General features: G+C 45.3%; 1 long non-coding RNA gene and 1 pseudogene across 1 annotated transcript in view; one reads left to right on the top strand and one right to left on the bottom strand.

Annotated features, from left to right (window-relative positions):
* LOC144786080 (uncharacterized) overlaps nucleotides 1–23,354 on the bottom strand; it is a 367,986-nt gene that overhangs the window by 163,497 nt on the left and 181,135 nt on the right. The window lies entirely within an intron of this gene.
* The window catches only part of LOC144785205 (actin, cytoplasmic 2-like), a 115,947-nt pseudogene that overhangs the window by 89,423 nt on the left and 3,170 nt on the right, over nucleotides 1–23,354 (top strand).

Genomic DNA, 23,354 nt, shown 5'->3' with positions numbered 1-23,354 from the left:
TCTCATCCCCAGAAAATATCAGCTCGCTCAATACTATCATAACATCTACTCAAAATTGGTTAACCAAGAACCATCGCCTGCTCAACTGTGCCAAAACGGAATTCTTGCTCATCTCCCCTCCGAAACACATCCCAAAGCTCGATTTTTGGCTGACTCACTTCACTGCCTTCAACTGCACTCCGATTATCATAGACTCAGCCAAATCGCTCGGAATCGCTATGGACAAGCACCTGAATATGAACAATCACATCAGCAATGTTTGTAAAGGGACAAACCACTTGGATTATTAGAAATATCAAACCTTTCCTGTCACAAAATGACTACAAGCAGGTGGTACAAGCGCTTGTCCTGCCGAGGTTAGACTATGGCAGTGCTACTCTCTGTGGCCTTCCCAAATACGCCTTGACGCCACTAAGGGCCTCACTGAACTCAGCGGCAAGACTAGTTACTGGTGCCAAATGACATGAGCACATTTCACCAGTCCTTAAATCTCTCAACTGGCTACCTCATGAAGCACGAATTCAGATGAAGATTGCAGTGCTAGCACACAAAGCCCTTTACTTCAATTCTCCCATATACCTGGCACAAAAACTTGAACTATCCTGTGGGGAGAGAGCATCAAGAAGTGCCTCTACTTTCCTGTTGAAACCTGGCATCTTTAGCAAAAAGCGAGCTTGTCTCCGAGCTTTCTCAGGTGCTGCCCCAAAGATTTGGAACGCTCTACCACCGGAACTACGCAAACTCACCTCGACGACGGCGTTCAAACTGGAAACCAAAAGATTCCAAATTAACAAATTCTTACCCTAGTGGGTTAGACACACGGGATCGGGTGACTTTTGTTATTATTACGATGGTGGTAAGAAGACAAACTCGTGCTGTCTCTTTCCAAGACAAAAATTTGTTTTAAAAACGATTTTCACTTTCTGTGTTTACTGTCTATGCCTGTGGTTGTTACAGTTAAAATTGTAGTTTTAGCCTGCCTGTAATTGCATATTTTATCACCTGTGTTGTGTTTTAATGTGTGGTTTTCCCTGCCCATGATTGCCTTCATTTAGTGTGTTGAATTGTGGGATTTGTAGTCCAACCTCTGTAGTTTGTCCCTCTCATTCCTTGGTGACAAATCTGTTTTTCCTCCAAATTTCTTCTTTGCTCTGTGCTTAGGCCTGTGTGCTCAAACAGTGCACCCCAGTCTCCATTTTGTGTTCACAAGCCAGTGAGGCCAGCCCCCCCTGCCCCCCCCCCCCAGCAACAGGGATTTTCTACATCAGAGGGTGCTTCTGTGAGCTGTTTAAACTGTATTTACTGGGGCCTGTGCACTTCGTCTTTTGGCCAGCAGGGGGAGTAAAGCTGTATTCAAACAGTATTGATAGATTTCGAGTTAGTGAAGCCTTTACCTGCTGAAGTCCAAAGTTGTGGATTGAGCCTGTCTGTCTCCTAGGAGATTCTGAACAGGAGCAAGCAGCTTCCAAATCCCTGGCCAGCAAACCCTGTCTGAGGTTGCTGGGACCTTATATGGTCTGCTGGTGGTTGGTACATATGTACACTGATTGGTAGTTGTATCTGGTGTTTTTATTGAATTAGGGTTAATGCCCTCATTGGTTGGGTATTTGAGGGTTCTGATTGGTTTCTCGGTCTGTGATTCAATCATTGCAGGGTTGGGACTAGGGCTAGGGTTAGGATTTCTATTGGAAGTAGGGACTAGGGCTTCCTATGTTATTGGTTGTTGGGCGTAGGGTGGGACTAGGGCTAGGGTTAGACCTTTAATTGGAAGTAGCTATTTAGGGCTTCTGGTGTGATTGGTTGTTGGACCAGTTGTGGGCCTAAGAGTAGGGTTAAGCTTTCTATTGGAAGTAGGGACTAGGGCTACGTGTACCATTGGCTGCTTGGACTTGGATTGGGACTAGTGGTAGGGCTAAGGCCTTTATTGGACGCAGAGATCAGGGTTTTTGAACTGATTGGGTGCTTGGACTAGGGTCCTGGTCTCCTATTGGTTCTGGGTGTTAGGGCTAGTGTTGTGATTGGATAGTGTTATCCTACAATAGCCTGAACAGTCCAATTCCCCTCTAGATGGTTGGAATTGTTAAAACGCCTGGGGACGGGAAGTTCAAGAAGGTAAGAGGGTGGGGGTTAGTGGGTGGGAAAAGGAATGTTCGGACACTGTTAATGTATATTCTGACGATGCTGATGCTTAGGAGCCTATGCGGAAGAATTGTGTGTTATTACTGTTATTGTCTCCTGTTAGTACCACTGTAACAAGATAAGGGGATATGCACGGGGTGAAAATACAAAACACCCGCTGATGTGTTGACACTGTTAACTGTGATGTACAATCTCGAATACTTCAGCTGTGAATAAAGTTTTTTAAAAAAGGGTGGAGAGGACAGGGGTAGTTGCCTGTTTGGGCCTGTTTGAGACTGGTCGGGACAAGGTCCAGAAATGCTGCCCTTTTTCTCATTTAACAATACCCATCTCACACCATCCACAACCACAAACAGAGCAACACACTCACACCAAATGTACACCACGCACAACACTGTGCACAGATTAATGTACCAGCATGCACCACCAACCCAACCAAACCACATCTACACACCCTACTATCCCAACTCCCACACATATCCACCATCACCCACAAACAAATGTAAATGTAAATGTACCGGTATTTATAGAGCGCACAGCTACTTCCCTGAGGCAGTGTCCCGGCGCTGTCCGTATACCGCTTAGGAACCCTTCCTGGTTTTCCCTGTGAGTGTCCACTCCTGGGCACCCCCAGGGTGAAACCAGGCATCCCAGCGCTTTTGGGGCCGTTGTGGAGATTAAGCAAGCTATTGCCCAGAGTGGCAGAGTGGGACCCATGATTAGAATAAGCACCGAGGCGAGAATTATCAGGTCCGGGGAAATTGAGCTCAAGACCCGCCGAGGCGGGTATTGAACCCTGGTCCCGGGCCAGACCTCTGCATCAGGGTCTGCCGCTCCAACCATTTGAGCCACACTTCTCCACTAACAGTACACAACTCTATCCTATACCACTAACCAATACACTCATTACTAACACATTGCCAATCAACACCAAAAATAACTACATCCCACTCAGACACACTCTCCCTGCTGTAATTACACCTAACAGTCCACCTTTTATCACTAACAAACATATAATGATCCTTCCATCAGTTGTCCAACAAACACCCTCCTCTCCCTTCTACCATAATAACACTAACGCACAACACACACACTGCACACCACCACACTTTGTAACTCTTGAAACAAACCAGTCTAAGATAAACACTCTCACCTCTACTTCATTCCCTCCTACACACAACATACACTTTACACATAAACACATCACCACCCCCTCTACGTCACAACCTCCTCTCACAAACAATACTACACAACCAAATCAGGTGCATGAAACATATACATCAGCACCCCTTTTCACACCTCAAAAGCAAAACATATCACACACACCAGCACAACAAGATCTTCAGAGCGCAACACCTCATAATACTTACCATCACCAAATACGTACATATACCCACCTTTCAAAGCACACAAAGGAACAAACTCCAATGCCAAGCTTTCACTCTTCCACCACACCTAACACAGATACAGCAATACAGCACCTCCCTTCTAACCGCCTCTCATCCATTGGACAATTTAGAACATTACGACATGACCCACATACTGCACCACCTCACTGACTCATACACCTTCCGCCTTTAACACACGCAAAAAATATTAACCCTGGGCGTAGTACGCGTAGTCGCGCTACGCGAAGCTACGCGAAGACGTTCTCGCACTACGCGAGCATGCGTAGTAGCTTGCTGGTCCCATTCACGAGCCGTTTTTCTTGCTCGGGAGCGCGTAGTGCGTGGTCGGGGCACTGTCTGCGTGTTCGGGGGATTGTAGCGTGCGACCATACCCATGTGGTTGGGCTATGGGCGCGGCCATCTTGTTTTTTCAATTGTCCCGCCCGCGCCCCCTATTTCCTCTTCCGGGTCGCGAATAACGCGTTCGCGCGGTGCACGTCTTGTTGGGGAACACAACTACTTGTTCACACTGAGAAAGTGCGTGTTCGCGTGAAATCTCGCGCGAACTTACCCAAGTGGTCGCGGCCATCTTGTTTTTCACACTGTATGCTATGGTTCTGGGCCTAGTTTTCTATCCACCTTATATCTGTTCAATCTTTTACCTATTTTCAGTTTTTCTTACTTTTTTTACTTCTCATCTATTTCTCTCTGTCCCTAAGTTTATATTTTGCATTTTATTTCTACTTTTCCACCTTTCTTTTTAGCTTCTCTACTGTTTTATTTTACTTCTTCATTTAAGCTCCTACTTCTTCCCCCTAACTTTATTTCCTTTTGTTCTAACTTTTCTTTTCCACCTCCACCCCAGAACCATGGCAAAGGGGAGCAGCAGAACCGGCTCGAAGGGCAAGGCGCCTGCGCCCAAGAAGAGCCGGCTGCCTTGCGGCAGAATGCGACTGCAGGGGTGCAGGCCCGGAATCTTTTCGGGCAGGCGGAGGTGGCCACCCTGGTTTTTTTCATGCAGCGCCACCTACCCTTGACCTTGGCAGCAGGCGGCAGGCCAGGGTCCGGTTACCTCCCAGAGGAGCGTCACCGCCGGTGGGCGAAGGTGCGCCGGGCAGTGTACAGTCGCTCGCAAATCCGGCGCACCCACCAGCAGCTGGTCCACCGGTGGGCAGACATTCTGGACAGGGAGCAGGACCTGTTGGACCTGCTAGGTGTTGAAGTCGTGGGGCTTGGTGAGTAGCTAGTAATATTAATAATTTAATATATATTATAGTAGTATAAGTATTGTGTATAATTCTTGGACGAATAAGTAACACGGTTACTGGTGCGCTTAGTTACATTGCCGATGAATTCCGTCTCAAATTCTTCTGTTATTGTATGACACAGGTGCTGCTCGCCACTTCTCTTACTGGTTTGTATCTTAGCACTGGCTTGGGCTGCTGATTATTGATGTTAGAGTTTTTAAAGAACTGAAGTTAGTTGATGCTATTGCTAGAGTCTAGTCCTTACATTGTCCTTTAGTGAAATAGTGGTGGATGGATAGTATTAGTTCATATTTTTTTAACGGTATGCATGACGCCTCCTCTGTCACTGAATGCTTAGTTAGTTCTTATTTACCCCACCCCTCCATTGAAACCGGTTTGAGTTTGTTTACTGAGTGGTAGGCTTAGCAGCACAGCAATAGCATGGTCAGGTGAGTCAGTAGCAGTTCTGATGCAAGCAACCAACAATTACATGTAGGTACAAATTTATGCATGTGTCCTCCATCTCATCATCTATGCATGTTTGCGGGCAAAAATAAAATTGCAATGCCGACTTACTGAACAATTGGCCCGTCTGGATTCTTGAATAGGTGTTGTAGGTCAGGTGGTACTGGCTTCCTTAGTATATTCTGCAATCAGAATGTTTATGGCACATTTGATTAGTGTTCTATAAGTAGACGGTCTGTGGATCTTGCAAGCCAGTAGTCATTTATACTTTGAAGTCAATTTTATTGGAATTGTTGTTCCCTAAAATGTTTGAGAGGATTTTTGAATTAGGTCTTTGTTTCACAGCACTTAATGTTTCTCTTTCTTTATTATTTCTTACATGATCAGCACCACCCAAGGGCAAGAAGACGGGGTCCGAGTTGGCGGGACAACCACAAGAGGAGCGCTCCACTACCGCGGATCCTGCTGCTGGCCCCAGTAAGTCCTACAGTGCTTATATTAACAATTATATTTCCCTAACTTTTTAACGCACTTTATTTTTTCCAACCGATTAATCCTCCTTCCTAATTCAATGTTAGCAAAACCTTCTTTGGTCTTAAATTTGTTTTCCAAATTTTGGGTCACTAACTATCCAATGCCATCCCCTACTTTCAGTTCCTTCAAACTGCCTCTGCCCCAAGACTCTCTGTGCTACTACTATTAGACTGTGTGTAGCTAAGCTTGCCCTGTGGGCCACTCTTTAGTTAAGGTATTCTTTTGAATAAAGCTGTGACAGAATAGCTGTAGGCACTGGGTCCACTCCTGTCTTTTGCGTTGTCCTCTGTAATCTCCAGTCTTTGTCAATTCCCACCAACAAAAATGCACAACCAGATGTTTGCCTACTAATTTTTGTTCAGTTAGAATACTTCTACTACTGTTGTGGTTATTATTCTCTGCACATACACATACAGAACTATGCACAAGAAATTAGGATGTTGTTGATGTTGGTGATAGGGAGGTTGGACCTTACACCCTGGTCACAGAACTCAGTCAGAAGAACCCATAATCCAATGACCGTCTAGTCTACCTACCTAAGTGTCTTGGTCATAGTCATTTGTCCCACTCCCGACCCCCACACGAAGATAGTTAGATATACCCAATGATTTTATTACACAACCCAGAACAGAAGAAGAAGAAGACCCTTTCGCTCACTCACTCGTTTCACTCCACAACACCCCAGACACTGAAAATAATATACCAGAGAGTCTACGTGCAAGTTCAAAAACTTAATTTTTTTTAATAACAAGCTTTGTATAGTTGTAACTTGTAAGTATTTCCATGAAAAACATCCTGCTCCACCATGCAAAATGAAGAAGATTAAATACTGTACATTTTGTACATCTAGTGCACGATAGAGAAATGTGTGAATTGTGGGAGACCTCTCACCGTTGAACGTATACTGTAAGTGGTTACACATGCATCTTTCGAAAGCTCTGCAAATCCCTTGTTTCGTAAAGCAATCTTCTCTTCTCATCTGCCTATGAGAAAAATGTTGCACGTTAGACAGTGAATAAAACTATGCCAGTTTTTAGCAGTCATGGCAAAAAGTGCAACATTACATTATGGATAAGCAACAGGGACTAACAATACTGGTTTGTCAATTGTATGCGACACTCATGTGGCCTCAATGGTGTCTTTCTTACTGTGCAACAAGCTGCGAGGTAACATGGGCAAAGCAGTAGACACGGATCTAAAAATGGTTATATGGCTCAGGCTAACTTTCCAAAGACTAGAGTAGGAGTAGATTAGATTACCCTAGGGACCATCTAATAAATGAAAACTAAACTCTGTCTAATGTGACTGCTGTACATTAGGACGCAATTTGGACTAGTTACACTGTCACAACGATTCATGTTATACGTAACTGTTTTTTCAATCTTCCTTCCTGGTTAAAAAAGTACAACTAGTAAAATAGGGGGAGGTGTGCAGGCATCTAAAAAGGTGTACTTGATTTCATAGGTGCACAATCAATACTAACCACCAGTGCCGACGGGGCCAGCGGCGAAGAGATTGCCATCCAGGAGGGGACAGAGGATGCGGCACCTGCAGGAGCATCAGTGGGGGAGGAAAGTTCAGCAGTGGGCGGTGGTAAGTTGTATTCATTACTTATTTGCATTACTAGGTGGATGGGGGACATTTTTTTCCTCACTGTGCTATGAGACTTATTAAGAAAGTATGAATTTTAAGTTGTACTGGACAATATACAATGGTTGAAGAAGACACCCTTTGTAGCATTACCAGTTTTAGTTGAGTAAACAGGGCCTCTTCCATCAGACTCCAACTCAGCTGTGAAACTTATGGAGAAGACTAAAAGTCAGATCAGATGACCTTGTGGCATGTGTTGAACAAAAAGGGAAAGAAGTGAACTAGGGTGGAAGGAGGAAGGGAGGACTCAGAGATGTAATAATAAGACTAACTACCATAGAAGGACACTTTGGAAGGTTCATTCACATGGCTGATATGAATCGGATGCATGGGTTGTTAAAGGATGGGTAGAACTGTAAGGTCAAAGAAAATGCAGGCCTGGTTGGGCAAAAGAATATGGGTGCATGGATACAGTGGATAGCAAGAATCATGAGCGGAGTTTGTGTCAATGAAACCCAAGGCAAGGAAGGAGTGGACGCATGGGTGGTTGGGTTGCTGGTGAAAGTGAAACCCGCTAAGCCGATAATAAAGAATGATAGACATTTACTTTTAATGGGTGGATGCCCCCTAAATGTATTTGTATTCATCATAGGTGAAGACTGTCACTGGAAGCAGAGTCTTACTTTGAAAAATAAAAGGAGATACAAAAAAGACTTTTGTTCTTATGTTTACTCAAGCCCACCCAGTACTAGGGCAAGTATAATGTCGGAAAAAACTTCAACAAATGCTACAGGCAGGGGAAGCAGGAGGACAGATTAGATAGATACTAAAAGTTGACACCAATTGTATGGACTGCGCTTGATAGTGCTACAATGCCACTATGTACTGTTGAATTCATTATGAAGAATTTGCTACAATTCGGTTTCTTTTTTTATAGATACTCCTACTCCTTCCTCAAAACCATCACGGAAGGAGTTGGCAGCCAGGGCCCGGCAAAGGAAACTGCAGGCCATTGTGGAGGAGTACCACAAGCTGGTGGCTGAGGCTGAGGAGGAGGAAGAGGCGGCGGCAGCAGATGCTGCCTCTTCCAATGCGTCTGGCCCCAGCAAGGCTCTACCTGCAGGAGTACGGCGCCGCGGCCAGGCAGCCGCTCACCGCCGCCATTCAACATCTGCCAACCCCTACCAGCATGGATGCAAATGTAGGTGCTGTGCATTTTGGCAACAACTTCTCCTCCGGGTGGCCAAGCTGGAGGACCAATTAGAGGAGCGTGTAAAGATTTTAGTGGACAAACACCTCAAAGCCCGCCAATTGTAATGGACCCTGTTGATTTGCCCCTTTTTTAATACTTTTGTTGGAGGGTGGGTGTTGGGGTTATTTTTGTGGGACATTCTTTGGACTTGGACTATGGTAGGGGTTAGGGTGGGGATAGGAGGATATTTTTATACATTAATAAATGTTATTTATTTTCAACTAATACAGATATGATATGATGTTTTGTGGTGGGGTTACTGTTGTACGTCACAAGGTTTACTCTAGATGCAGGGCAGCGGCCAGTGTTTGATTGAAATACTTTATTAACTGACCACATGTGTAACATGCAAACAGATAGATGCTGTGCCCCTCACTCAAAGTAACATTTGTCCTATTAGTACTACCAGTCTCTCCTCCATTAGACCTCCCAGCAAACTGCTCTTCTTACCTGTGATTGATGATGATTACGTTTGGCACCGCAAGGGCTGCATGGTTTCCCAAGACAACGGAGAATATGCCGTGGTTGTGTGATAGTAGTCGAGTAGACTCCTAGTCCTAGACACTGGCACTAGCATTGGAAAACAAAAACAAAGAGACAGTCATTTGCCTGAGAAAGAATGTGAGAGAAGTAGAAAATTACAGTACATAATACGGACCAAAAATACAAACAATATTGCAACAGCTAAACGAACTCAAAGAAATCAATGGTGTCGGGGACTGAAAAAGTAGAAGAAGATAACTTTAGTTGCGTTGGAGTCATTAAAACACAATACAAATCGTAAACGTACATGCTCTAAAATAATTAAATTCAAACAATGCCAGCAATGATTTACATTTATTCGTTGGATCACTTTGGGAAATTAATTGCCTTGTACACTATTACATAGAGTCAGCTTGGGTCGGCAAGCAGAAGAAGATCCTCGCCCTGCCTCGTTGACTTTTGATTTTATTAGTGTTGGTTTCACCACATCTGCCCCAGCAAGCGTGTGATCAATTGTTGGTGTATATTTAATGTAGTAACATCACACCTCAATAAAAACCACACAGCCCGGGGGAAGAGGGTTAGGGTTTGATGAATGGATGGGAACGGGGGTTTGGGGAAAGGTTTGACAAAGAAAAACAGTACGCATGGAGACAACAAGCAAAACAATGAAGACGATGATTGCTGATCCACAATTCCACAATAAATGTAAAGTCAATTAAGAACAACGAAATGGATGCACGATGAAGGTTTCATTAACTGGATGGTTAATAAGAAGTGGTAATTACATAACTACTACTACACAATTCAAAGGAAGTACTTCTTATGATATGAATGATATGACTTTTGCCTAGGCTGTATGCCCTCTGAGAAACCGTAATACCTGTTGTAGCGGGCTGAAAGCTAGCAAACAAAATTGAGATACTTTAAGTGAACAATCAATTACCAAACACAAAGCATAAAATAAATGAAGAGGAAAAAGGAATCAAAGAAAAATATGAAAATGATACTAAAGTTAATGTATTATGCAGGGCCAAATGTGTAGTTGTATCTCGTCATTCATTTTTTCCTCCCTTCCATGGACACTGTTGTGACTGATTGATTGATTATATCATCCTTGGGCGCCTCTGGCAGAATGATGAGGAGGATTGGTAAGGTAAGTGTGAGTTGTTGCTCCACGTATAATATAGTAGCGCTGGGTGAAAGGCCGGCCTGTAAGTGTTGATGAAAGAAGAAATGGGGTATTACAAAATAAGTTAACAGAATGAAAACATAGAAATCAATTACGGTGTAGTGCGAAAAAGACAAGACTCGTGAGCGAGAACATTTTTAGACTGAGGCTAATTGGATACATTGATTAACTCTACTCTTCTAGTTGCACAGCAGTCATCAGAAAGAACAACAAGATAGGAGCCAGCACAGAACAGTTACAGGGCCACAACACCGGGACGTGAGTCTGTGGCCCAAAGTCCATTTACCTACATTTTTCAGAGTTTCAGACAAAAGGCATATACATCAACCTAGTATTTCCAAAGCAAGTGATTAATGTAATTGTAAATCAATGCGCCAATGTCAATCATACCACTATTCCATTCCACCACTGCACACACATGTAGCCTAGGTCTGCTGTGCTTCTTCTTGATTGGTTGTGTGTTTACCTTGTATTCCACTTCCTGAACATATTCCATCATTCATCTCTGATCAAACTGACTGACATCATCATCCGGTGTGGCACGTGTACGTGTTCTCCAACTGACCAAAAACAGCAACTAAGTATGTATTGAGTGACTACGATTAAGTCCAGACTGCACCTGCAGTAGTAGGAGTACAATTGGATACATATTATTAAACAACATGGAAACATTGACCATCACGCGAGACACAAGCACTTTGAAACTACTAGTATACTTCGACTCCATGCACATTTGCTCTGAGTCAGCAAGCAGCCAATGCAATGTATGGCATCATTTATTTCATATACCTGTCTTTCTCTTCTTTGTGACTGTCAGATCACAGATGCAGCAGAGCCTTCTGAAAGTGATGACGAGTTTACTTTAATTTTGGAGCCCTGTTCAAGTTCTGACATTGAAGAGTTGTGTATGCCTGCAGACAGAGGTGTAGCCTTAAGAAAGTGATGCATTTCAGATTGGAAACAAAACAGAAGATGGCTGTAGTCACGTACGTTTCAATTGTTATGGAGGGACTGTTAGAGGCTACATTATTGCACTATTGTCCATCTCCATCCAAAGTATGGCAAGATGGAAATGTATTTAGGGTGAGTCAGGAAGATGGAGCAGGACTCTGATGAGTGGAGTGCACAGTAAATGCTCAGATGTGCAACTCCAATAGGTAATTAAAAGAGAAAGGAAGATGGAGTTGGTTTTCAAGTTTGAGTCAGAAAGACAGATACACACAAATAACTAAGGAAGGGAGAAATAAAGGAAGGGAGAATGTAACAATTTCCAAGCCTAGTTGTCAGGGAAGAGGAGCTCGTCCTCAAACCCTGGTGGCTCTTCTGACAGAAGCAGGTCCTGTAACCCAATACTTATTTCTTCCGACTCGCTCTCCTCTTCCAGCTCTGATTCACGGACTTGGTAGTCTGGTGGTATCAAGTGCTGGTTCATTTTTATCATGGTTAACCTCTCCACGCTTTTGGGCGAGAGACTGGTCCTTCTCACAGTCACAATGGCACCAGCAGCACTGAACACACGCTCAGAAGAGACACTTGCAACAGGGCAAGCTAGATACTTTATCGCCAGCCTGCTGAGCAGTGGCCATTGGCTTCTTGTCCTATACCAATACACCAATGGGCTTTGCTCCATGAACACCTCTGTTGTGTCATCCAGATAGGCCTGGACCATCCGCTCAATGTTCATTGGTGCTCTGGTTTGCTCGTCCTCTTTTTGTTTTGCGACAACAACGGACTTCCCCATCCCTTTCTGTAGAAACCAAGCAGCTATTTTTTTGCTTGTGTCTGATGAATCAGATCCTGTTGGTGCGGTTGTTGTTATTGTTTGTGTTGGTGACTGCTGGGAAGCAAACGCACTGCTCGCATGCTGTGAAGAAGAACTTGACTCTGTAGGATGCTCAGTAGTACTTGCACTGTCCTGGGCTGGCACTGGCAGGCCTCTAATTGAGAGCCGTTCGTTTTCTAAATCAGTGGCTTCCTTGGCTATTACAGTTTTGTACTTGGAAACATCCTCTTGTGAAAAAGGAATTACTGCATTACTGTTCACAAATAATTTGTACCGTGGATCCAAAATTGTGGCAGTAATGTAATGTTGATGTGACACAATCTTATTTTGAATCCTTGTATTCTCCGATAAGCGGCTTGCTAAGGACTTCGCTAAATTACATGCTTCACGTTTTCCTTCCACACCTTCGTACATTTCAGACACCTCCTTCAGCTCTTGCTCAAGCATGTACAACAATGGGATTGCTTGGCTCATAGTACAGTCCTCCCTGCTGACTGCACGTGTGAAGACCTCAAAAGGAAGTAGCATCTCAGTCAGGCATTTAATGAGGTCCCATTGCCACATCTCAACGGTCATGGCTTTAACAGCATTATCCCCTGATCTTCTTGTCATGACATAAGCATTAAGTGGTATGTACTGCTCAAACAGCCGTTCGAGCATGTAATACGTAGAGTTCCAACGTGTTGGTACCTCCTGAATGAGTGCTTTGACTGGCATGTTACACTCACGTTGAATGACCCGTAGCTGCTTCCGGGCTTTAAAAGAATGATTGAAATGCGTGCATATTCTTCTGCAAATGGTCAGTAAGTTGCTGACTTTGCTTTCACTTTTCAGAAAGTCTTGAACCACAATGTTAATGCAGTGTGCCAAACACGGGACCCTGAAATAGCGGCCATCTTCCATGGCCTTAACTACATTACTGCCATTGTCGGTGGCAACAAAACCAATATTGAGGCCTCTTGGTTGGAGCCATTCAAAGACCTTGCTGTTGAACTCATCCAAAATGTTTGCAGCAGTATGCGATTTCTCCATAGCAAACATGGCTACAGTAGCATGTTTGCGAGTATCATTACAAATCTCAGTAGTGTCAATGCCTGTAGATATCTTGTCTCTAACACCTGAAAAAGAGATCCAGTGTGCTGTGATGCACATGTAATCTGTGGCTTGACTACTGCTCCACATGTCTGTTGTCAGGTGGATACTATGCACAGCACTCTGCTGCAAGGCTTTTCCAAGCAATTCCAGCACGTCGTGGTGTAGTGCTGGAACAGCAGCTCTGGCAAAATAGTAGCGGCTGGGAACATTCCATTTTGGGCAGAGGGTTGACACAAATTCCAGGAAACCCATCCCTTCAACAAAAGAAAAAGGGAGAAGGTCCAGAGCTAACATTTTAGCAAGCTTAGCATTATACAAACGTGCTATTGGGTGGTTGCGCTCGTACTTCCCCTCCTGCCTAAACATGCTAAGAATAGTACGCTGCTTGCTATTTCTTTCAGATATGCCCGATGCAGTACTTCGTGTCGCAGACTTCGCACCTGTACTCCTTGGTGTCTCCGGGTTACTCTTACTCTGGTGCCACAGAGATGTTGCTGATCCAGAGGATCTGGGTTCTACCACTGCAGTGCTGGGGAGTGGGACAGGGGTACTTAGTGTACCACTACCAGATAGAATGTCTCCCTCTTCATCCTATTCGGTTACCCGTGGACCTTCTACTGCTTCCCCACCAACATTAATGGTTCCTGCTTTTATGTTACGTAGGTGGTCCTCCCACTGGATTGGGTGGTGTTTTTTCATATGGGTCATTTGGCCTCCGGTACCATAGTTTGTGCCAAGCTTACCACGACTAACAGAGGAATGACAAATGGAGCATATAGCAATGTTGTCCTCATTTGCGCTAACTGTAAAGAAGTCCCACACTGGGGAGCTTAACTTTTGTCTCCTGCTAGAAGTGCCACTTCCAATGCCGGATGAACTGGAGGTTGTGTGGTGAACTGCACTATGTGGCTGTGCAGTAGTATCACTACCTCCTTCTGCTGAGGTGGAACTTGTGCTGGATGTAGGACGCTGCCGGCTTTGTGCAAATGTAAAAATGGAAGCTGGAGGTAGTTTTGGTGTGGCCTGGGTTGGTGGTATGCGTGCTACTACATCCCTAGTCGCAGCCATTCTTGATAGGTTTAAAATGTTGGTCTCCATGTCCTCAGGGCCATTAGTAATGCTTGTGATGACTGGGTCTGACTCATCATCACCATCATTATCCGGCTGCTGAACATCGCACTACATAAGCGGTAGGCTTCCTGGAACCTTCCTTTTCCCTAGCCTGGTCTTCTTGGGATGTCTCTCCCTCTCATGCTCAGATCGTTCTGGCTCCCAAGTGATGTCAAGATCATCAGAAGGGATGCTTGGCGAAGAACTCAATGGACTAACCCTCCTTTTCCTTGGTGGGGATTTGGAAACCAATAGATCTCCTGCATGATGTGCTGCCTCTTCTTGCTCTGCATCAGGCTCAATTTCCTGAACTGCCCCGACTTCGGGAGGAACAACAACTACTATTGCCAGTGGTGGTTCTTGAACAACTATTGCAGGCGGTGGTTGTGGTAGTGTTTTTTGTTGAACATCTACTATTGCGGGCGGTGGTTGTGTAACAACTGTTATTACAGGTGGTGGTTGTGGTTGTTCTTTTCGTTGAGCATCTACTACTGCGGGCGGTGGTTGTTGAACATCTACTATTGCGGGCGCTGGTTGTTGTTCACCACTTTTCTGCTGTGTTCCCTCTTGCGTGGAATGTGTACTACTTTGAGATTGAGATAAGTTCAGGTCAGGCTCAGTATCACTGCTTTCCACCATTAGGCTGGCTACCTCTTCCCCACTCATCGGCTTGGGCCTGGGGTGGTGGCTTGGGCCCACTGATGCGGAGGTGCTGGTCCCAGCTTGGACCCCGGTCACTGCTGCTGCAGGCGTACTTTTCTTTCTCCCAAAAAAGGTTTTCGGGTCAACACCAGACTTAAGTGTCAGTTCCTTCTTCTGTTCTTCCTTCTTCTCAGCAACTTTCTTGGTCTTGGAGGACCTGGTACCTGCTTTCTTTGGGCCCATCTTCCTCAGATGTCAGCAGCAGCTCTCAGTTGCTGAGAATGATGTCTGGTCAGGTTAGTCACTCACACCACACGTGACGTAGTACAGAAGGACGTCCGTCTGGCAGTAGAACAGGCGATGAATGATGACAGACACCTCCTCTTCAGTCTTTTGTGCACCTACAAGCAAAGAAGGCAGAACAACATCAGTCGAATATGGATTTTTTTTAGCTTTAATTACTACTAGAAGTATTAGTACATCCAGTAAGAGTAAGAATAGCAAAGAATTAAAATGCAAATGTAGTGGAAGTGGAACTTGTTTATCCATAATTTGTGCATCGTGGATGCAGCATCAGTGACCTGCAGCAGATAGCAATGGGGATGTGAACAACTAGTAAGCCAACAGGAACAATGGCAAGACACAGGCTAATTTGTCAAAAACAAAACGGCACACTACTACTACCCCCACAGCTCCATATGGGCACTCATCACAGGTACATGGGTAAAGGGCAAAGGCCAGAAAAAAATAAACTCAACCAGGCCTATATCCCTCCCTATATGGCCAGAAAAAGGAGGATGCATACCTCACAGCTTAATGCAAAAAAGAAAATCCCCATGGCTACAAGGTTTGAAAGTTACACAACAACACAAACAACAAAGGCATTTGGAGTTTTCCCCCAAACAGTTAACTACACCCCAAACACCACATTTGAAAATGTAATGCATTGCCACCCATGCCCTAAATGATGTTAAATTCAACAGACAAAATGGAAACCGCTACATCAAGCATCCCCGCTGACTATCTCTGGGACTCTAGGCCTACTGGCAGCAAAAAATCACACAACTTTGTAGGCCTGCGGCAAGCCGGCAACCAGGATGGAAGGTCACACATGGCCTGGCCAGTGCCACCCCCAAAAACATGAAGAAAGAGAAGACAGACAATACATTCCTATGGCAAAAGGACAATGCTTGGCTTGACAAAATCGCCGCCACCAAGCCGCCCACATGGTCAGGCCACCGTCTAACAACAAGGTACATAGAGGACAGAAACAGTAAGTGGTCCATGCTCCAAAAACTACAAGCAAATGACAACCTGAGGAGTTTCTTTTAGCAAAATGATCAGCATCTACATTTTCGGGAACGTTTTAGGCAACTCGAGAGATATTGCTCGCGAGAATGCAAATTCAGCGTGTTCGGCGGCGCGAACTGAACAAAACGTCGTGATCGCGCCCCCGAGCACGCACATTGAGCGCGCGAAGTCGACAAAAACTGTAAGGTCGCGTTGCTGCACTGTGCAAACTTACCAAAACTACGCGAGCTGAATTCTAGGGTTACCTAGTGCGCAGGAAAAAGCCATATTATTCAACACAACTAAAACCTGCAATTCAACACCAAAGACACATTTTTCTAATTAATCCAAAGCCATCCACGACCCACATGATGTTACACTTACAACTTAAACACCCCTATAACAGTTAAACAACTTTCATGCACCCATGATGAGGAGGACTCTAGTAGTACCCTTGGGCCAACCTACTGGCACAGTAGGCCACAAGCTTGGAGGCCTATGGCAAAAACACAGAGGCTGCTACTAGTACCAGGAATTAAAATGGCCGCCCCCACATGGCCTGGCCACCCCCAAAAACATAAAAAGAAAGAGAAGACAGACAATACATTCCTATGGCAAAAGGACAATGCTTGGCTTGACAAAATGGCCGCCACCAAGCCGCCCACATGGTCAGGCCACCCTCAAACAACAAGGTACATAGAGGACAGAAACAGTAAGTGGTCCATGCTCCAAAAACTACAAGCAAATGACAACCTGAGGAGTTTCTTTTAGCAAAATGAACAGCATCTACATTTTCGGGAACGTTTTAGGCAACTCGAGAGATATTGCTCGCGAGAATGCAAATTCAGCGTGTTCGGCGGCGCGAACTGAACAAAACGTCGTGATCGCGCCCCCGAGCACGCACATTGAGCGCGCGAAGACGAGAAAAACTGTAAGGTCGCGTTGCTGCACTGTGCAAACTTACCAAAACTACGCGAGGTGAATTCTAGGGTTACCTAGTGCGCAGGAAAAAGCCATATTATTCAACACAACCAAAACCTGCAATTCAACACCAAAGACACATTTTGCTAATTAATCCAAAGCCATCCATGACCTACATGATGTTACACTTACAACTTAAACACCCCTATAACAATTGAACAACTTTCATGCACCCATGATGAGGAGGACTCTAGTAGCTTGGAGGCCTATGGCAAAAACACAGAGGCTGCTACTAGTACCAGGAATTAAAATGGCCGCCCTCCACATGGAAAATGGCCGCCCCCACATGGCCTGGCCACCCCCAAAAACATGAAAAGAAAGAGAAGACAGACAAATAGACAATACATTCCTATGGCAAAAGGACAATGCTTGGCTTGACAAAAGAGAGCAGCCTTTGGTAGATTGTCAGTTAAAGGGAGTACTTTTTGCTAATCCTCCTCATCCCAAATAGAATAACATATGGGATGTTAATTTGGTTTTGCATATATTTATTTCATGGCCAGACAATATGGAGGTCTCGCTCAAACACTTATCTGCTAAACTGACTATGCTATTGTGTTTGGTTTCTCTGAAATGTGTTTTCTGATGTTAAAGCTATTTTCACTACTCTGCCCTTGGTGTATATTTTCAGGTTAAGACGTCCACTAAGACCAATCTGATGTCTGTTCATTGCCTCTTTTTCTCTTCGCAAACAAAGCTGTGTGCTGGAAATTGTCTAAAAGCATAAGTTTCATGAACTGCAGATCTGAGATTAGGTTCCGCATCCCAATTGCTCATTTCCTTCCAGAAACCCCACAAACCTGTCTCATCTCCTACCCTGGCACGCTGGGTTAGGTGGATTATGTCCCTAGCTGGTATCAATACTGATTCTTTTGGTGCTCAATCAGCCAAAGGGGCTATGGCCTCTAGGGCTTTTAGGTAGGTGCGAAGTTGCAAAACAGTCTCAAATCTGAAGACTGGACGAACGTTAAAAAGTTCAGGATGTATTACTACAAACCAATTGCTCATCATTCTGAATCAGTAATTGCTATGCTTTGAATAAGAATATTGTGAGCCTCCAGTCTTGTAAGAAAATTGAGATTTTACTAGCCTTGGAGTCAGAAAGACTAGATTGTATTAAAGACATTGCTGTGAGTAGTATCCCACCAATGTTTTACTACCCCCTCTGTTTTTCTCCTGCAGGGCCAGTGCCTTCAATCAGTACTGTAACCACAACCTAACCATGTGGGAATTCCTCTTCCTTCGGATTCTGTTTGGTGGACGCACTCTTACAAACCATCTTTCTGGATCTTTGTTCCTATGCTTCTATTGGATTTTCTCAAGGATTTGGTGACTGCTCTGCTCTCTTCTGCTTTCGTTCTATTGTGGCTCTCTGGAAATCATGTAGACTGATTCTTAGCAAGAAAAGAGGATTTTTTGCTCACAGTCAAGATGATTATCACTGTGCTCCACGTTTGATTGGTAATTCTGCTGTGATATATTGGTGTTGTTTTTTGTCCCAGGATTTTCCGGGTAATGTAGCGTTTCTTCTAGGGTGCAGTTAAAATTAAAGCAAGAAAAGTAAGCATAATACTCGAAAGTAAATGGAGATACACATACGAAGAGGAAGGGAAACACCTTTATAAAAAAGCACTGAGAAATTATCAATTTGCAATCCGGAGGGCCAAGTTGAAAGATTTTGCGAATAAGATCCGTCAATCCACACTCCCGGCCAAAGAAATCTTTTCCATTGTTAACTCCTTCATCAAACGCAATATCATAAGAGCATGCGCCTTCCCCCTCTGAGGAATGATGCAAAATATTAGCTAATTATTTGTTACAGAAAGTCAGACTACTCTACGACTCCTTGGCAGGGTCAGCAAGAACATACACCATGGATAATGTACAAAATAAAATAAACAACATCATGAGCAGGAAGCCAGAGGTGTAACTTTATTCATTTCCGAATCTCACTCAGAAAGTAGTTGTGGAAATTAAAAGTACAATAAAGTCAGGCATGTCTCTGGACCACTCCACACTAGAAATCATGCCAAAAGGGGAAGAGGCATTCAGAGAGGCCCTAACATCTATTTATGACCTATCCCTGGTGAGCGGGCGGGTTCCTAATCCATGGAAACATTCAATTAACCACTCTTTTTAAAAAAACGAAAAGCTGTACCAAGACTAGGCCGAACATTATAGGATAATCTTGCTTCTGCCTGGAGTCAGCAAAAATTTGGAGAAATGGATTAATAGCACTTTATCTGACTTCTTGAACTCCAATAGACTACTGCGCCAGATGCAGACCGGTTTTCGATTTGTGTGCAGTACTGAGATAGCTCTTATGCTGGCAATGGAGGACTTAAGGAAACTCTGGACCAGGATGGTACCGCTGCGCTCATTTTGTCGGATCTCAGCACAGCTTTTGACACGGTTTCCCACCCAATTCTTTGCCAGAAGCTGAAAAGCATAGGAGTTACAGTGGCAGCTCTAAGATGGGTAACATTGTTTCTCACAGACAGGAGCTTTTAAGTTAGTATGGGTCCCTTTTTGTCAGAAACACACCAGCTGAAATACAGAGTGCTACAAGGCTCTTCCTTGAGCCTCACCCTATTTGCTCTAAGATGGGTAACATTGTTTCTCACAGACAGGAGCTTTTAAGTTAGTATGGGTCCCTTTTTGTCAGAAACACACCAGCTGAAATACAGAGTGCTACAAGGCTCTTCCTTGAGACTCACCCTATTTATTGTATATGTATAGCCGCTGTCAGGCATCATCTGCGATAAGGGTTTTACAATGGTTTCCTTTGCTGATGATACCCAGATTATTGCCTCTTTGTCAGAAAATACTAATGCAACCTTTGACATAAGGCAAATACCCTTTCCAGACGGATGTGAAGTAATTACCATCTGTCTGGAAAAGGTATCCAACTGGATGCTTCAAATTAAACGGAGACAAGACTGAGGTAATTGGGTTATAGGAAACAATCCAGCGCCCTGGGACTAATTCCTCTGGCCATCTTACTTTGTAGAAGCCCCACCTCCTCCAAGTTCAAAGTAAAGAGTCTAGGTGTTATCCTAGAGAAAGACCTGCCAATGACCGCTCAAGCAAAAAAGGTGTCCAGCACTTGCTTTGGCATCCTGAGGTCTCTTCGGAAGACACTCAAATGGCTCCCTTTGGAGTGTCAGAGAACAGGGGGTTAGCACTCTCCTGACTGGACTACGGCAACTCACTGTACTTGGGCAGCCGTCCGTATATGTTATGAGAAAGCTGCAGGTTGCCCAGAACGCCGCAGCCAGAGTATTGACGGAACTGTCTAAAACTCAATCTGCACAAGCAGCCCTGGTGCAACTTCATTGATTGCCAATAAATGATGAGAGAGAGTAAAATGTAATGTTCTCTGTATTGCTCAGAGGGTTAAGAATTCTGAGGAGCCACTTAAAATGTACTTGCATGTTTCACTTTACTAATTCAACACTAATCCTCTATGGGTCCCAGAGTAGCGTGCTACTTTCCGAAAAAGCGATTTGACACCTCGTCTGGGGTAGTAAGCGTTATATCAATACAATTACAATACATATCCTCCAACATCTTGTTACGCCCTACGTTACTTCCAGAGATCGGAGATTAAATAATCTCGCTCTGTTAACCGTGCCCAGAATTAGGAGAGCAAGAGGAGGGGGGTCGGTCATTCTGCTACCTCGTCTCAAAAATCAGGAATAATCTCCCCATTCACTTAAGGTCAGACCAAAATGTACTCAGCTTAAGGAAACATTTGAAAACTCACCTTTTCCCCCCAAGCACAGTAAATCATACATGGTCTCTCACTTGTTTTCCGCTAGCTATTTGAATGTAGCAGCCAACATATATTCCTTAATAATAATCTGTCTTTAATAAAATCTAACCTTTCTGACAAAAAGGCTAGGAACATCACAGTTTTTATAAGACCTCTAAAGCAAATCGAGGCAGAACTGATTCTATTACAGGACCGGAGGCTTCAGATTATGCTTCTCAATCTTTACTGCATAAAACACAGCAGCCAATGAAAATGTATATTTTCAATAAACAGTAACAATAAAACTTCATTACCCATGAACACCCATGAGTATAGGCACGCCCCCACAGTCCATAAGAACCCCTTGCGTGCTCCCATCATCCTCTTTCTTTGCTGCTCACAAGCCAGAGTTAAGTGCAACTTCCCTGTCCCCTCACTCTGCTTGTTGCTTTGGGGGTGTCTTGGGAAAGGTTTATGTTTATTGACTGACTAATGCGGGTGGTTCCGCTTATGGATTGAGGACTGGGGTGCTCTCTGGTGTAATTTGTTTTGTGTCTTTTGTATTTATTGGCTGCTCGGTTCGAGCGCTCACCTTGCGCTTCATTGTTTGGGCCGTCTTATTCCAGGGGCTGCTCCCGTGGTGGAGCGAGCGCCTGTCAGCGCGCGGCTTCCGCTGTGAAGGGCGCGGCTTTCAGCGCGTGTTTCTACGGTCTTTGACCGGCGAGGGGCAATCCGCGATCGTCACTGGGGCCCGGTACCGGCTGCCTGAAGGCGCGCAGAGGCTCCCTAATGCGCCCTGCGTTCAGGCCGGGTGGCTCACGGCCGACGCGCGCGCCCAAAAGCGCTGACCATTTGGGCTGGTTTTAGTAGGATTTGGTCGCGTTTTGGGCGGCGCGCCTCGGCACGTCTCCTTGGCTTCCTGGAACGCGCGTTTTGCGCGTTCTACACACCGGCTTGCCTCTTGTTAGATCGCCTGTGCTGGGTGTGTTAATTTGAGAGTCCAGAGTGGGCACACGCTCTATAGATTTAAGGACCTTGGCCACTGGCCTTATTGACTACAGCTTTGCTGAGGGGGTTTGGGTACAGTTTGTGTGGTAATTACCTGTTGTGTGCAGTGGGCTGACCCCCCCCCACCACCCCCAAAAAAACTGCCAGGGTTACTCCCTTGTCTTTCAGTGCCATTTCAACACCATGGAAAATTGGGTTAAGTACCCTGAGGAGGAAGAGGCAGATGGGGAGGAGACTAATGAAGGGCAGCAGGAGGCTGTTCTAGAGGATAACATTGTCGAAGCTTTGGATGCCTCGGTCCGAGCTTCAGTTGACAGAGCCATGGAGACGAAGGTCCCCCAGACTGTGCAGCAAGCACTCGCAGTGGCCCTGCGCCCCATTCGTAAGCAGTTGGAAGGCTTTGCTAAGCGTCATGGCTATGATAAACGCAAAAAGCAGAAGCGCGACGCTCCATCTACCTCTACTTCAGTTTCGGAGGAGCGCCAATTGTGGCCGCATGCGCAGTCCTTGGCTTCTCTTCCGGTTAAAGAATGCCCTAGTCAGCCACGTTCTGGCGGCAAGGCGAAAAGTAAACGTCCCATTGTGGTGGACACAGATACCACCACCACTAACACTGATACCAATACCGATACTGATACTTCGGAGGAGCAACCTCCGCCCCCTAAGAAGGCCAGACCGGCTTCTAAGCCTGTGGAGGACAAGGCCCCTAAGGCCTTCCACTTCGATCCTTCGGACATCGTCCACCCTCGGTCTTCGGACTGGGTCCCGCCAGCGGACGTATCTGATTACATTCACGACCACCTCCGCAAGAGCTTCACTCGAGAGGTGCGCAACCGGCTGCGGTCGGAATGCCCGCGTCCAGATATTCCGGACAGTGTCGCTGACACACCGGAAATAGACGCCAGTATGCTCACTTTCCTAAAGAAATTTTCGAAGGACCCTAAAAGGGGGCTTGACAGGGCCTGGCGTGGCTGTCAAGACAAGATGCTTGATGTTATTGGGCCCCTGGCCAAGATCCTGGAGATGGCCTTGGCGGCCAAGGAGGGGGCGACTCCTGTGGATCCGGACATACTGGCTGAATGGACTCAGCGCGCGATTTGCTTTCTTGGAAACGCGAACTGCGCAGTGTCTTCGGAGAGGCGCAAGTCCTTGCTCATGCGCATGGACAGCAATTTGACAGAGCTGGCGGAAGCGGAACCGGGCCCTCTGGCCGGTGGATGTCTCTTTGGAGACAGGTTCGTGAAGGACGTCACCAAGTATGTCGGCACCTTCACCGCCTTGGATAAAGCCCAGAGTGGTATCAAGCGCGCCCTCACGCAGGGTGTTTTCAACAGGGCCGGGCGAGGCGGGGGTCGCTCGTCAGGCCGAGGATTCCAGAGAGGCTCCCAGAGAGGTGACTTT

This window comes from Lissotriton helveticus, chromosome 10, assembly GCF_964261635.1.
Source record: "Lissotriton helveticus chromosome 10, aLisHel1.1, whole genome shotgun sequence".
Taxonomy (NCBI): Eukaryota; Metazoa; Chordata; class Amphibia; order Caudata; family Salamandridae; genus Lissotriton; species Lissotriton helveticus.
Note: the sequence above shows the minus strand (reverse complement) of the source record. Positions and strands in the feature narration are given on the sequence as shown.